This window comes from Pogona vitticeps, chromosome 1 (genome assembly GCF_051106095.1).
Source record: "Pogona vitticeps strain Pit_001003342236 chromosome 1, PviZW2.1, whole genome shotgun sequence".
Classification (NCBI taxonomy): domain Eukaryota; kingdom Metazoa; phylum Chordata; class Lepidosauria; order Squamata; family Agamidae; genus Pogona; species Pogona vitticeps.
The window spans coordinates 612,017-624,688 of record NC_135783.1 but is presented as its reverse complement, the minus strand read 5'-3'; the positions used below and the strand labels follow the sequence as shown (position 1 = coordinate 624,688).

General features: G+C 51.8%; 1 protein-coding gene across 6 annotated transcripts in view; it reads left to right on the top strand.

Moving 5' to 3' along the window:
* Positions 1–9,031: 9,031 nt before the first annotated feature.
* The window catches only part of MAPRE3 (microtubule associated protein RP/EB family member 3), a 33,208-nt gene continuing 29,567 nt past the window's right edge, over positions 9,032–12,672 (top strand). The window contains exon 1 of one of the 6 annotated variants that reach the window (XM_072985638.2): positions 9,032–9,306. The gene's annotated coding sequence lies outside the window, so the exon portion shown is untranslated. Of the gene's footprint in view, positions 9,307–9,648; positions 9,676–10,671; positions 10,926–11,117; positions 11,278–12,672 lie in introns of those variants that run through there. The other 5 variants (XM_072985651.2, XM_078381162.1, XM_072985645.2 and 2 more) reach the window with 5 other exon arrangements.

Genomic DNA, 12,672 nt, shown 5'->3' with positions numbered 1-12,672 from the left:
CTCCCCCCCCCGTGCCTGTTCTTGGTATCTGGCACTCCCTGGCCTTCTTCCTTGCCAGGTGGGGCATCTCTCCTTGATGGGAGGAATGGATCCCAAAGAATTTGCCATCTCGCAGAGCTGGGGGGACCCAAGAGAAGCCAGCAGGCTCTGTTCCCCCCCCCGGACTTCCACCACTGCCAACCCCTCGCCCGACATGATGGTGCTAAACCCCCACCCCTAATCCCACCCTGTGCTCTGGCCAGAGGACTCCCCACCCACCCCCACCCCCGTGAAGTAGTGTGAACTGTGAATTGTTACTTGTGCACTTTCCCCCCACCCCACCCCCCACTAGTGGGTCCCCATATGTGTGTGTGTGCGTGGGGTGGCCAGGTGCAAGGGAGTCCTCTGCTCCAGGACCACAGGAGCAACGGACCCAGCCTGTGAGCCCAGCCACCCCCCCGCCTCCTCTCCCCCCAACCCCATAATAAGGTACGTGTTGGAATACTCTTGTAATGGCTGTTTTAGCACCTGCAGTGCTTTTCTGTTTCCTCATTAAAGATCGTTCTCACGACTGAAGTTTCTTGTGTCATGATGTGCTTCTGGGCCAGCCTTCTAGTGGGAGGTGGGCCAGGGTACTGAGCAAGGGGGGGGGCTTCTGGGTGTGTGTGCAGTGACCCCCAAGAGCAGTGGGCATTGCCATTCCACCAGCATAGGATTTCCTTCACTTTATTGGGATGGCATCATTACGGTGTATGAAACAGAAAGAGCATAAATAGCAGCACAATTAATTGCAAAACAGACATTAAAAATCTCTCATGGTGTAAATGGAATAAAACCACACAACTAAAGACTGATAGGTAATGTAACTGCATAAATGATCAATAACTATCAGTTAAAGCACAAATATAATTATCAGAAGATAAATAAATTCTGTGTCATAGAATCATAGAATAGTGAAGTTGGAAGGGGCCTCTAAGGCCATCCAGTCCAACGACTCCTGCTCGAGGCAGGAACCCAAATCAAAGCAGATCTGACAGGGTTGTCCCATTTTCTCTTGAGGGCCTCCAGCGTTGGAGCGCTCCCCCCTTCTCAAGATGATGGGTTCCATCGTTGTACTGCTCTAACAGATAGGAGGTTTTTCCCTGATACTCTACCACAATCTGGCTTCCTGTAACCTGAGCCGATGGTTGCCTGTCCTGCACTCTAGGATGATGGAGAGCAGATCCTGCCCCTCTTCTTTACGACAGCCTTTCAAGGATTTGAAAAATGCTCTTCTCTCTCCCCTCCCTCTTCTTTTCTCAAGGCTAAACATTCCCCGTTCTTTGTCTTTCCTCCTCCAAAGGCTTGGTTTTCTGGCCCCTGATCATCCCAGTTGCCCTCCTCTGAACTTGTCTCTGTAGCCAGACTTATCAAGCTAAATGCAGGGTCTGATAACGCTAAGCAGCAGTCAAAGGTGGACACCAGTCTTCATGGAAAATCAGAACTCTGCCTCCATTTCCCTTTTCCTGGTGGAGTTACTCTTGCTCTGTGCCATCAAGCTGCCTCCAACTTAAGGCAATCCTATGACTGAGCTATCTTCTAAGCGCCCTATCCTCAACAGCCTGGCTCAGCATTGCAACTTAAAGCTGTGGCTTCCTGTATAGGAGTTGCTCCATCTATCTCATGTTTGGTCTTCCTCTTTTCCTACTCCCTTCTCCTTTTTTCCCTAGCATTGCACTCTTTTCCAGCCAGTCTTGTTTTCTAAAAATTTGCCCCAAATACAGTAGCTTCAGTGTGGTCACATCAGCTTACAGGTACTTTTTGCTAGTTTTCATGCCACAGATGAGTATGGCCATCCTCTTTCTTCCTGGTTGATCTGGGACATCTAGGAAGAGAGAGAGTAGATGTCATGTGGTACCTCAAAGGCTCTCAGACCGATTTCTGTGGTAGCTTTCTGGGTTGCCATCTTCCTTCTCAGACACAAAGGTCAGTCCATCAAGGCTCCTATGGAAATGAATCTATTAAGTCTTGGAGGTGCCCTAAGGGGTCTGCTTTTTTGTGTTGGCTTTGCGTATTGCACACATGCTGATGCAGAGGATGCACGCACGTACGTGTGCGCACCGCTGCCGGAAGGTGGCTGCAGACTCCCCTCGGTGATTTCCAAGAGGAGCTGCCGGGTGGCACCCCTTTTGCTCTGGCCGTTCCGTGGCTCAGAGCCATGAGAGGCGTGAGAGATGGCATGCTTCTTAGAGGGGGGGGGGGAGAGAGGCCAGGTGTGGCTCGGTTGCCCAGACGCTCCACCTGAGCATGAACAGGGAGGGGAAGTGTACATGTCAACGCCCAGAGTGGGAAGGGATGCCAGCCATGGCCTTGCTGGGGGTGGGTGGGCAGCAAAACAAAAGGAGCGAGAAACCGGGTTCCAGCCAGGGCAACCTGTGGAGCTGCAGAGGAACCTGAGGGCTCAGCCCGCAGAGGCCGGCTCTGGATTGGGGGCGGGGAACACCTGAAACCCCGGAGTTCAGCTCGAACTCCTGAAACCCTTGGGCCAGGCCGGCTTCGGTGCGGGTGCTGTGCAAGATTTGGAAAGCCACCCGAACCAGCCTGTGACTTCTGCACGCCTCTCCCACTTTTTGCTGCAGGCCAAAGGAACTGCACCTCTGTGGGGCTGGCCTGAACCCGGCCTCCCACAGAGTTCCTGCAGTCCCTTGGGGGCTTCTTCCCCCTCATCTTCCACCCCTGGACCAGCCAGAGAGGCCCCCCCATCCCAGGCGGCTTGCCTGCTTTCGCCTCTGCTGCAGCCCGGGCGGGTGACTCCCACAACCGGATTGTGAGCGAGACTCCGCCGAGGAGATGGGTCTGATGGGCCTGGACGGCGGCCTCTGGTCTGGATGTTTTGCAAAGGCGCAGGAGCGAGGCTGAGCCCACGGAGAACCATGTGTGTGTGTGTGTGTGTGTGTGTGTGTGTGTGTCGCGGAGGAGATGGAGACTTGATGCCACGCCAAGCAGCTCCGTGGCATAGTCTGCCCGGTGCCCCCAAGAGAGAGGCCTGCCTGTGGCTTCCCTTTGGCCGATGGGCTCTGCTTCCTGGCAGGTTTGAGGGCGGCGGGGGGGGGGCGCGCATTGAAGCTGAATCTCCGTGTGTGGCCCTTCAGCAGCCTGTGCCAGTCACCGGGGGGGGGGTTTGGGGCGGGCGAAATATGGCATCTGTTATTTAAAAGGGCCCCGGAAAGGGCCCCGGCTGTCCTCTGCAGCAGACGTGAGGGTTTTAAGGACGCCGCCTGCCTTGCATCGAGAGGGGCCTCGCACAAAGAGGTTCGTTCGTTCGTTTAGTCGTTTAGTCGTGTCCGACTCTTCGTGACCCCATGGACCAGAGCACGCCAGGCCCTCCTGTCTTCTACTGCTTCCCGTAGTTGTGTCAATTTCATGTTGGTTGCTTCGCAGACACTGTCCAGCCATTTCATCCTCGGTCGTCCCCTTCTCCTCTTGCCATCACACTTTCCTAACATCAAGGTCTTTTCCAGGGAGTCTTCTCCTCTCTTGACGTGGCCAAAGTATTGGAGCCTCAGTTTCAGGATCTGTCCTTCCAGTGAGCACTCAGGGTTGATTTCCTTCAGAATGGATAGGTTTGTTCTCTTTGCAGTCCAGGGGACTCTCAAGAGTCTCCTCCAGCACCACAATTCAAAGGCATCAATTCTTCGGCGGTCTGCTTTCTTTATGGTCCAGCTCTCACTACAATACATCACGACAGGAAAAACCATAGCTTTGACTATTCGGACTTTTGTTGGCAAGGTGATGTCTCTGCTTTTTAAGATGCTGTCATGATGTATTCTGCATATAAGTTAAATAAGCCGGGGGACAATATACAGCCTTGTCGTACTCCTTTCCCAATTTTAGACCAAACAGTTGTTCCATATCCAGTTCTAACTGTTGCTTCCTGTCCCACGTATAGGTTCATCAGGAGATAGATAAGGTGGTCAGGCACTCCCATTTCTTTAAGGATTTGCCATAGTTTGCTGTGGTCCACACAGTCAAAGGCTTTTGCATAGTCAATGAAGCAGAAGTAGATGTTTTTCTGGAACTTTCTGGCTTTCTCCATAATCCAGCGCATGTTTGCAATTTGGTCTCTAGTTCCTCTGCCCCTTCGGAATCCAGCTTGTACTTCTGGGAGTTCTCGGTCCACATATTGCTGAAGCCTACCTCGTAGGATTTTGACCATAACCTTGCTAGCGTGTGAAATGAGTACAATTGTGCGGTAGTTGGAGCATTCTTTGGCACTTCCCTTCTTTGGTATTGGGATGTACAGTGGGGTCTTGACTTAAGAACGGCTCGAGTTAAGAACATTTTGACTTAAGAACCACTCTCATAGGAAAATATTGACTTGCAAATAAACCGGGAAGATGGTTAGCATACAAATTAAGGAAAGAGAAGGAGAAGACAATAATCCGAACTTTGAAAGACGAAAAGGGAACAGAAAAATTCAAACAGGAAGAAATAAAGAAAATTGCTGAAGATTTTTATAGGGAGTTATATGAGAAAAAAGAAGTGGATGGAGAAGCCCAGGAAGAATATTTGTTGAAACACAATAAAATGAAATTGACTAAAGAACAAATTCAGTCCTTAAATGAGCCTATAACGTATGCAGAAATTACAGAAGCCCTTAAAAAACAAAAAAATGGGAAAGCACCAGGCCCAGATGGACTACCAGCAGAATACTACAAAGAACTGGAAGAGGTGCTTCTCCAGCCATTTAAAAAGCTTCTAGAATGCATTGAAGAAGAAGGGAAAATACCAGCAACATGGACTGAAGCGACAATCTCTCTTATACATAAGGAAAACACGGAAGGTAAAGAAATACAAAATTATAGGCCAATTTCATTGTTGAATGTGGACTACAAAATATATGCGACTATCCTGGCAACTAGATTGAAAAGAATTTTAACCCACTTGATACATCAAGATCAGTCTGGGTTTCTCCCTAAAAGACAGATGAAGAATAATATAAGGATAGTTTTAAATGCCCTGGAATACTATGAAGCACACCCGGAGAAACAGATGGCTATGATATTCTTGGATGCGGAAAAAGCATTTGATAATCTTGACTGGAATTTTATGATGCACACATTGAAAACACTGCAGGTTGGAGAAAGATTTATGAAACTAATTAAAGCAATATATACGGAGCAAAAGGCAAAAGTAAAAATTAATGGCGAACTATCAAAAGAAATCCAAATACAGAAAGGTACTAGACAGGGGTGCCCATTCTCCCCACTCCTGTTTATTTTGACTCTGGAAATACTAAACGAACAAATTAGAAACAAAAAAGAATTGAAAGGATTAAAAGTGAAAGGTCAAGTCTACAAACTCCAGGCCTTTGCGGATGATTTAGTTATCATATTAGAAGAACCATTGGATTCAATAGAGGACCTGATGACAACGTTAAGAATTTTTGGTGACATGGCAGGAATGAGAATAAACCAAAAGAAGACTAAATTACTTACCAAAAACATGAGAGAACATGAAAGACAAGAGCTAATAGAGAAGACGAACTTTCATGAGGAGAAGAAAATTCGATATTTAGGAATACAAATTACAAAGAAGACAAGTACATTATTCAAAGATAACTACATGAAACTAATGAAGGAGATACAGAACAATTTGGAGAAATGGGACAAATTACAACTATCGTTGTTGGGAAGAATTGCAGCAATTAAAATGACTATTTTACCAAAAATCCTATTCTTATTTCAGTCAATCCCTATAATATTAAAACAGTCATTTTTCAAAGAATTTAATAAGATAATCATGAGATTTATATGGCAAGGTAAAAAACCAAGAATTAAAATTAAGGCAATGCAAGATGCTAAGCAGAGGGGTGGCTTTGGTCTTCCTGACTGGGTTCTGTATTATAGAGCTTGTATTCTAGATTGGATAAAAGAATGGATAACTCTAGAAAACGATAGATTACTTAGCTTGGAGGGACATGATTTGCAATTAGGCTGGCATGCCTATTTATGGTATAAAAAGGACAAAGAACAAAAATTTTTTAATTCACATATGATAAGAAGAGCTTTACTGGGAATGTAGAGAAAAATTGTACAACAAATTTATTACAAAATACCTGTATGGGTGTCACCGTTAGAGGCCTTTATCCAACCCAGTCTTATGACAAAACAAACTTTTTAAAATATCAAGATCTATTAAAAAAGGATGGTGAACTAAAGTCTAAAGAAGAGCTAGAGTCACAGAATATATATATAGAGTGGTGGCCTAGAGCACAGCTAGAATCTAGATATACAAAAGATAAAATAGAAGGCTTCTACTTAGAGCAAACAATTTTTGACAAACTTTTATTAGGTTCAAAAGAACAAATTGTTAAGAAAATGTATAATTATATGTTGGAAATTAAGATGCAAGATGAAATGGTTAAGGAATGTATGATTAAGTGGGCACAAAATATAGGGCATAACATTGATATTGATCAATGGCTGAAAATATGGCAAAATAATATAAAGCTTACAAGATCGGTGAACTTTAAAGAGAATATATATAAGATGTTTTATAGATGGCACATGACCCCAGAAAAATTGTCAAAGATGTATACAGATGTATCAAATAAGTGTTGGAAATGTGAATCACAAGCGGGAAGCTATTATCATATGTGGTGGTCATGTGGAGTAGCGAAACAATATTGGAAAAGAGTGCATGTAATGTTGGAACAAATATTGCTCTGTAAAGTGCCATTAACCCCAGAACTGTTTTTATTGAGTATGATACCTGAAAATATAGATAAGTCAAAGAATTATATAGTTATATACATAGTTACGGCAGCTAGAATTTTATATGCTAAAAATTGGAAAAGATCAACGGTACCGAAACAAGAAGATCTTATTGAAAAGATATGGGAAATAGCCGAAATGGACATTTTATCAGAAGTCATGAAGGACTATCCCTTGCAAAAGGCAACAGAAAGATGGGATCTATTTAACAAGTGGACAGAATCAACAGGCAGCTTGTGAACAGTACATATTGAAAGGAGAACTGAATCTAGAAGGCAGAAAAGAGTAAATAGAATAATTTAAAATCTTGATATGGCAATAGGTACAGAATGGATGAAAGTATGTTATTGTCTCCCCTCTTCCTCATCAATCCCAATTCCCTTTTCCTTTTTGTTATCCCTTATAAAAAATAAAAAATACAAAAAAAAAAAGAAAATATTGACTTAAGTACTTAGATTTGAGTTAAGAACTGAAAAAAACCCACGTGGGAGGCAGGGAAAGTGCAAAATGTGAACTTTCAGTTAACTGTTGGCGAGTGAAAAGGGTGCCTGTCTGCTTCCTCACTCCTCCCAGCATTTAGAGAGTGGATTGGGAGACAGTCTTCAGACTGCCTGGTCCTGTCCTGCCTGGACTGTCTTTTCCCTGCCTTCCCTGAACCTTTCTTGACCTAAGAAAAAAAGAAACAAAATATCCCCCTCTAGTGGTCGAAGGCGGAATAGCAGCTTCCCATTAGTTTCTATGGACGGAAAAGAGCACATACGGATCAAATGGTTCTCAATGCATTCCTATGGGAAATGCAGATTTGACCTGAGAACTTCTTGACTTGAGAACCGCCTTCCAATACGGATTAAGTTCTCAAGTCAAGACCCCACTGTAGACTGATCTTTTCCAGTCCTCTGGCTACTGTTGAGTTTTCCAAACTTGCTGGCATATTGAATGTAGCACCTTAACAGCATCATCTTTCAAGATTTTAAATAGTTCAACTGGAATGCCATCACCTCCACTGGCCTTGTTGTTAGCCAGGCTTTCTAAGGCCCACTTGACTTCACTCTCCAGGATGTCTGGCTTTAGGTCAGCAACTACATTGTCTGGGTTGTCTGGGACATCCAAATCTTTCTGATATAATTCCTCTGTGTATTCTTGCCACCTCTTCTTGATGTCTTCTGCTTCTGTGAGGTCCCTCCCATTTCTGTCCTTTATCATCTTCATATTTGCACAAAATGTTCCTTTAATATCTCCAATTTTCCTGAACAATGTTTATTCTTGCCATCCCCTGCTTGACCACCTCCAGCTTCCCAAGGTTCATAGATCTTACATTCCAGGTTCCTATGCAGTATTTTTCTTTCCAGCATTGGACTTTCCTTTCACTTCCAGGCACGTCCATCGCTGAGCGTCCTTTCGGCTTTGGCCCAACCACTTCATTAGCTCTGGAGCTACTTGTACTTGTCCTCTGCTCTTCCTCGGTAGCATGTTGGATGCCTTTCAACCTGAGAAGCTCATCTTCCAGCGTCATATCTTTTAGCCTTTTGTTTCTGTTCACGGAGTTTTCTTGGCAAAGGTTTTCTCAAGCCCCTTGGCCACCACAAGGCAGCCATCCGTGAAGGGGAATTATAGTCCTGATTAAAATAATTGGATTACTGTGATGTTGAAAGGTCTGCCTTGGATTCGTATTGACATCATTCTATCATTTTTGAGATTGTATCCCAGGACAGCTTTTCCCACTCTTTTGTTGACTGTGAGGGCTACTCCATTTCTTCTCAAGCCCCTTGGCCACCACAAGGCAGCCATCCGTGAAGGGGGGAAGAACGAGGTGCAGTCGTGCTTCTCCTGGTGCATTTTCACCAGGGCTACCCCCGCCGAGGCTTCTGACTGGTCGGCACCAGGGAGGGGCAGAAGGCCCTTCCCGTCGGAGGGGAGCGGCCTGAAGTCCACGCTCCAGGACGGAGGAAAGCAAAAGGCACTCTGCGTAGGCTCAGAGGCGCTCGCTCTAGGGCATGGGCGGGGAGGGGAAGTCCTCCTCGAGAGACCCCCCCCTCCAAGAACCACCCCAACCCCGCCTCCGGGGAAAGGCACCCCCCCCTCCCTGGGTGCCCGCACTTGGGAGGGGGGGGAAAGGCGCGAATGGGCGGGGCTCCCTCTGAGGCGCTGCGCAGCCCCGGAGGGCAGGGAGCGAGCGCCTGGGCGGGGCTTGGGGGGCCGCGGTCGCCATGGGAGCCGGAGCCAATCGGTCCCTCCTCCTGCCCTCCCTCCCCGGCGGTTGCCATAGCAGCGGAGAGGGCGGAGCCATGGACCAGGCCCTGCCGGTCCGTCGGGCCCTGCTTAGAGGCGGCGCATGCGCGCGGGCTCCTCTCACCCCCCCCACCGCGGAGCCGGCCCGGGAGGAGGAGGAGGAGCAGCCGCCGCCGCCGCTGCCGCCGCCGCGAGAAAGCAGGCCGGCAGGGGGGGGGCGCCGGGCCCGCCGCAGACCGACCGACCGACCGACCGAGGGACGTGCGGAGGAGGAAGAGGAGGAGGACGGAGCCTGCCAGTCGCCCGCCGCCGCCGCCGCCGCCGCGCCGGCACCGCCACCTCGGTGAGTGGCCGCCCGCCGTCCTGCGCGGACTCCCCGGTGGCGGAGCGGGGGTGCCTCCGGGCTGCAGGCGCTCCTCGGCGGACCCTCCGGGGTCGGCCCGGCGACCCTCCTCCGCCTCCGCCTCCGTCCCCCGGTGCGGGGAGGGCCGGCCTCTTTCCTCCTTCCCTCCCGCGGCGCCCCCGGGGAAGGAAGGAGGGAGGGAGGGAGGGAGGGAGGGGGTCCCGGGGACTCCCCGCCGCCGCCGCCGCCGCCCGCAAGCTCTCCTCGCAGCCCCTGCCGGCCACCGGGAGCCTCCGGCCTTTCTGCGGCTCCGGAGAGGCGGAGGAGGAGGAGGGATGATGAGGATGATGGCGATGAAGCTCCGGGCAGGTGCGCGCGCGCGCGCCCCCGTCTGTCTGCTGGTGGCTTGTAAAATGGCTCCTGCGTGCACGCGCAGGTCGGCGGCGGGGGGGGGCGGCGGGAGGTGGTCCCGAAGGGGTCGCGTGCCCGCCCGCCCGCCCGCCGCCTTCTTCCTCGGAGGGGTCCCCGGGGGTCCCTCGGCTGCCTGGCGCTCGCCCGACTTCCCCGGACCCTCCGTGCGCAAGGGAGGGGGGTGGGGGTGGGTGGAGAGAAGGGCCTCCGGGGGGGGGACCTCTGCTGCGCGAGAGGGGGGTCGGCGGGGCCAAGGCTTGGCCACGGGAAGACCCCCCTCCCACCGACACACACACGCAGGCACCGCGCCATTCCCACGTACGGAGGAATCCCTGTTCTCCCCCCCTCCCTCCCCTGGCCCAGCCTCAACTGTCGGGATGCTCGGGGGGGGGGTCGGCGGAACCCGACGTTGCCCAGCAAGGGCTCTTCCTAGCCACTGCCCCCCCCCCCGCATAGCGGCGACGTGTGCGCCCTCCCTGCCTGCCTGCCTGCCTGGAGCTGGATTGGGCCCCTTTCCACCGAGGAGGAGGGCGTTTGCTCCCCGCCCTGGACGGAAAGGTGCGCCAAGGGACCTGCTGGCAGTTTTGTGGGTGGCCTGTCTGCGACAGTGAGCGGGTTGCAAATGCATCCCCTCCCTGCTTCCTTGGGCTTCCTTGCCCATCCTTGATCCCCGCCCCCCCCCCCCGGGAGCCCTTAGTGTTTGGGCCTTGACCAGCTCGGGTGGGGCAGGAGAAGGGGCTCGCAGGCCCTGGGCAGCCGCCTGGTGGCAGGGGAGCTGGCAGGGAGGCCCTCGGTCAGCCGGTCAGGCTCTCGGGACGCACCCTGCTGCCGGGCTCCGGGGCCCCTTTGCGCTCGCTTGCCTGCGGCGGAGGGTGATGGAAGGGGCAGGCGGGATGGGCTCCCAGAAGCCTAGCGGCCCGGCTCCTGCTGCGCCGAGGGCCTGCGCCTCCCCTCTCTCTCGCCTGCTTTGCCTCCGGTGGGTGTGATGTCTTGGCATTCCCTCTTGACTGGCGGCTGCTCTCACGTGGACTCCTGGGGGGGCACGTGCTCCTCCTCTTTGTGCTGTGTCAGAAGAGGGACCCGGGGGCTTTTTGCACCTTCAAATTCCATGCCTTTCTGGCTTCTGGGCCAAGGGAGCTGGAGGGCGTTTGCACCCATCTTTAAATTCCAGTTTTTCTTGGGCAGGGGGGACGTGCCGTTGCGTGGAGGTGAGTCATTGAGGGGTTACGTGGATGGCTGCAACTCATGCGCTGGGTGATGGGACCGAGCGACTTTGGCTGAGAAGTGGCGTTTGGGTCGAGCGCGGTGGTGGCCTTCGGGAGCCCTTCCTCTGGGTCCCGGCTGCCCCCTTGACCTGGTGTGGGACCTGCACCTGCCTCTGGAGGAAGCAGAGGGGGGTCCAGAGCCGGGACTCAGAAAGGGCTGACGCGGCTCTCAGCCTGGGAAGCGGCGGCTGCTCCAAAATGAATCTCGGTCGCTCCTACGTTGTTTGGATGTGGTGAATATTTATGAATAATTGGCACCGGGGATTAAGACGTTTCCCTGACTGAGCCTCATAAGGTAGGCAGGAGGTGAGCAGATGGGGCTGGCATTGCCCACGGGGCGCCCTCGCCTTGCTTGGCATGTCAGAGCAGGGCCCGCTCCGTGCCGGGTTTGAAGGTACCCTTTGCCCAGCGGGGCCTCATAGCAAGTAACGGGAGGAAGTGGGGGCATCGTAGGGTGGAGGGGGACACGGTTCCCTTTGAGGCGGTGGGGTGGTCTTTTTGCTTGCTTGCTTGTTTTGCTTGATCGGAAAAGAGCCTTTTCCGCATCTGCCTTGATCGAGCAGTTCAAAGTCACCCAGCGAGAGAGGGAGGGAAATGGCTGGTGCGGATGTCACTCAGCAGGACCCCAGCTGGGGCCCAAAGTCTCCGGCTGGGGAGGGTGCGACAGAGTTTTGTGCTCCCTTATCGCTCAGGCCTGTGTAAAATTTCAGATTTCTAGGCAGCTGAGGATTTTTCCTGATCAAAGCTAGACAGCTGCTGACGGAGTCCGGCCGACCTCGCCATTCCAGGGCTTCCCCAGGCAGCTGCTCCCCAGGCTTGGTCCGTGCTGGGCCTTCCTTCCCGTCCCTTCTTTTCGAAATCATTCCACATATCTGGGTTGGGGAGAGATGAGCGCAGGGGACCTTCCCCCCGCCCCCCCCAGCCTCGTGGCACACAGCAGTCCATACGGAGGAGGCAAGTGAGAGCAGAGAAGGGAGCTGGAGGAGGAGGAGGAGGAGGAGGGCTGCCCGCCCCTGTGCAGTTTCGGCTGGGGCTGGACGCTTTTTCTGCCCCGCTCCTCCGGGGCGCTTCCAGGGTGGGCTCTATCCTTGGGCATCGGATAGGAGGCTGCAGCAGCAGGCTGGGAGGGCCGGATGCTGTGCGGTGGATCCGAGGCGCCCCTGGCTTCTTGTTGGGACCACTGAAGCCAGAGTCCCCTTTTGTCTCTCAGTCCCCGTGGGGGGTGGTGGTGGTGGTGGTGGGAGTGGATGGCTCTTAAGGCTGAAGAAGAGGCAGAGGCTTCATGAGAGGCTACTAGTCATGGGGGCTTAAAAACTAGCATGCATTTGGTTGGTTGTTTCTGTGCGGCCCCCCCCCAAAAAGAATCCAGGAGGACTTGAAGCATTAACAGAATCAAAGTTAAAAGCGGAACAATGAAGTATTACACTATTTTTAAAAAGCATTAAATGTTTATATTAAAGCTCATAATAACAGCAGTATTAAAAACAAGTAAAACATTGGAATAAAATAGTCCCTTTAAAACAGTGCCCTTCGTCAAGCAGTCACTGAAAGAAAAGCTTGCCTGAAGAGAAGAGGCTTGGCCTGCTTGCAGGAGGACAGCTGAGATGGAGCCAGCCATGGGGCCCCAGTGGCAGGGAGTTCCAGAGTCTAAAGGAGCAGCCACCGAGAAGGCCCTGCCCGGTGTGTCCAC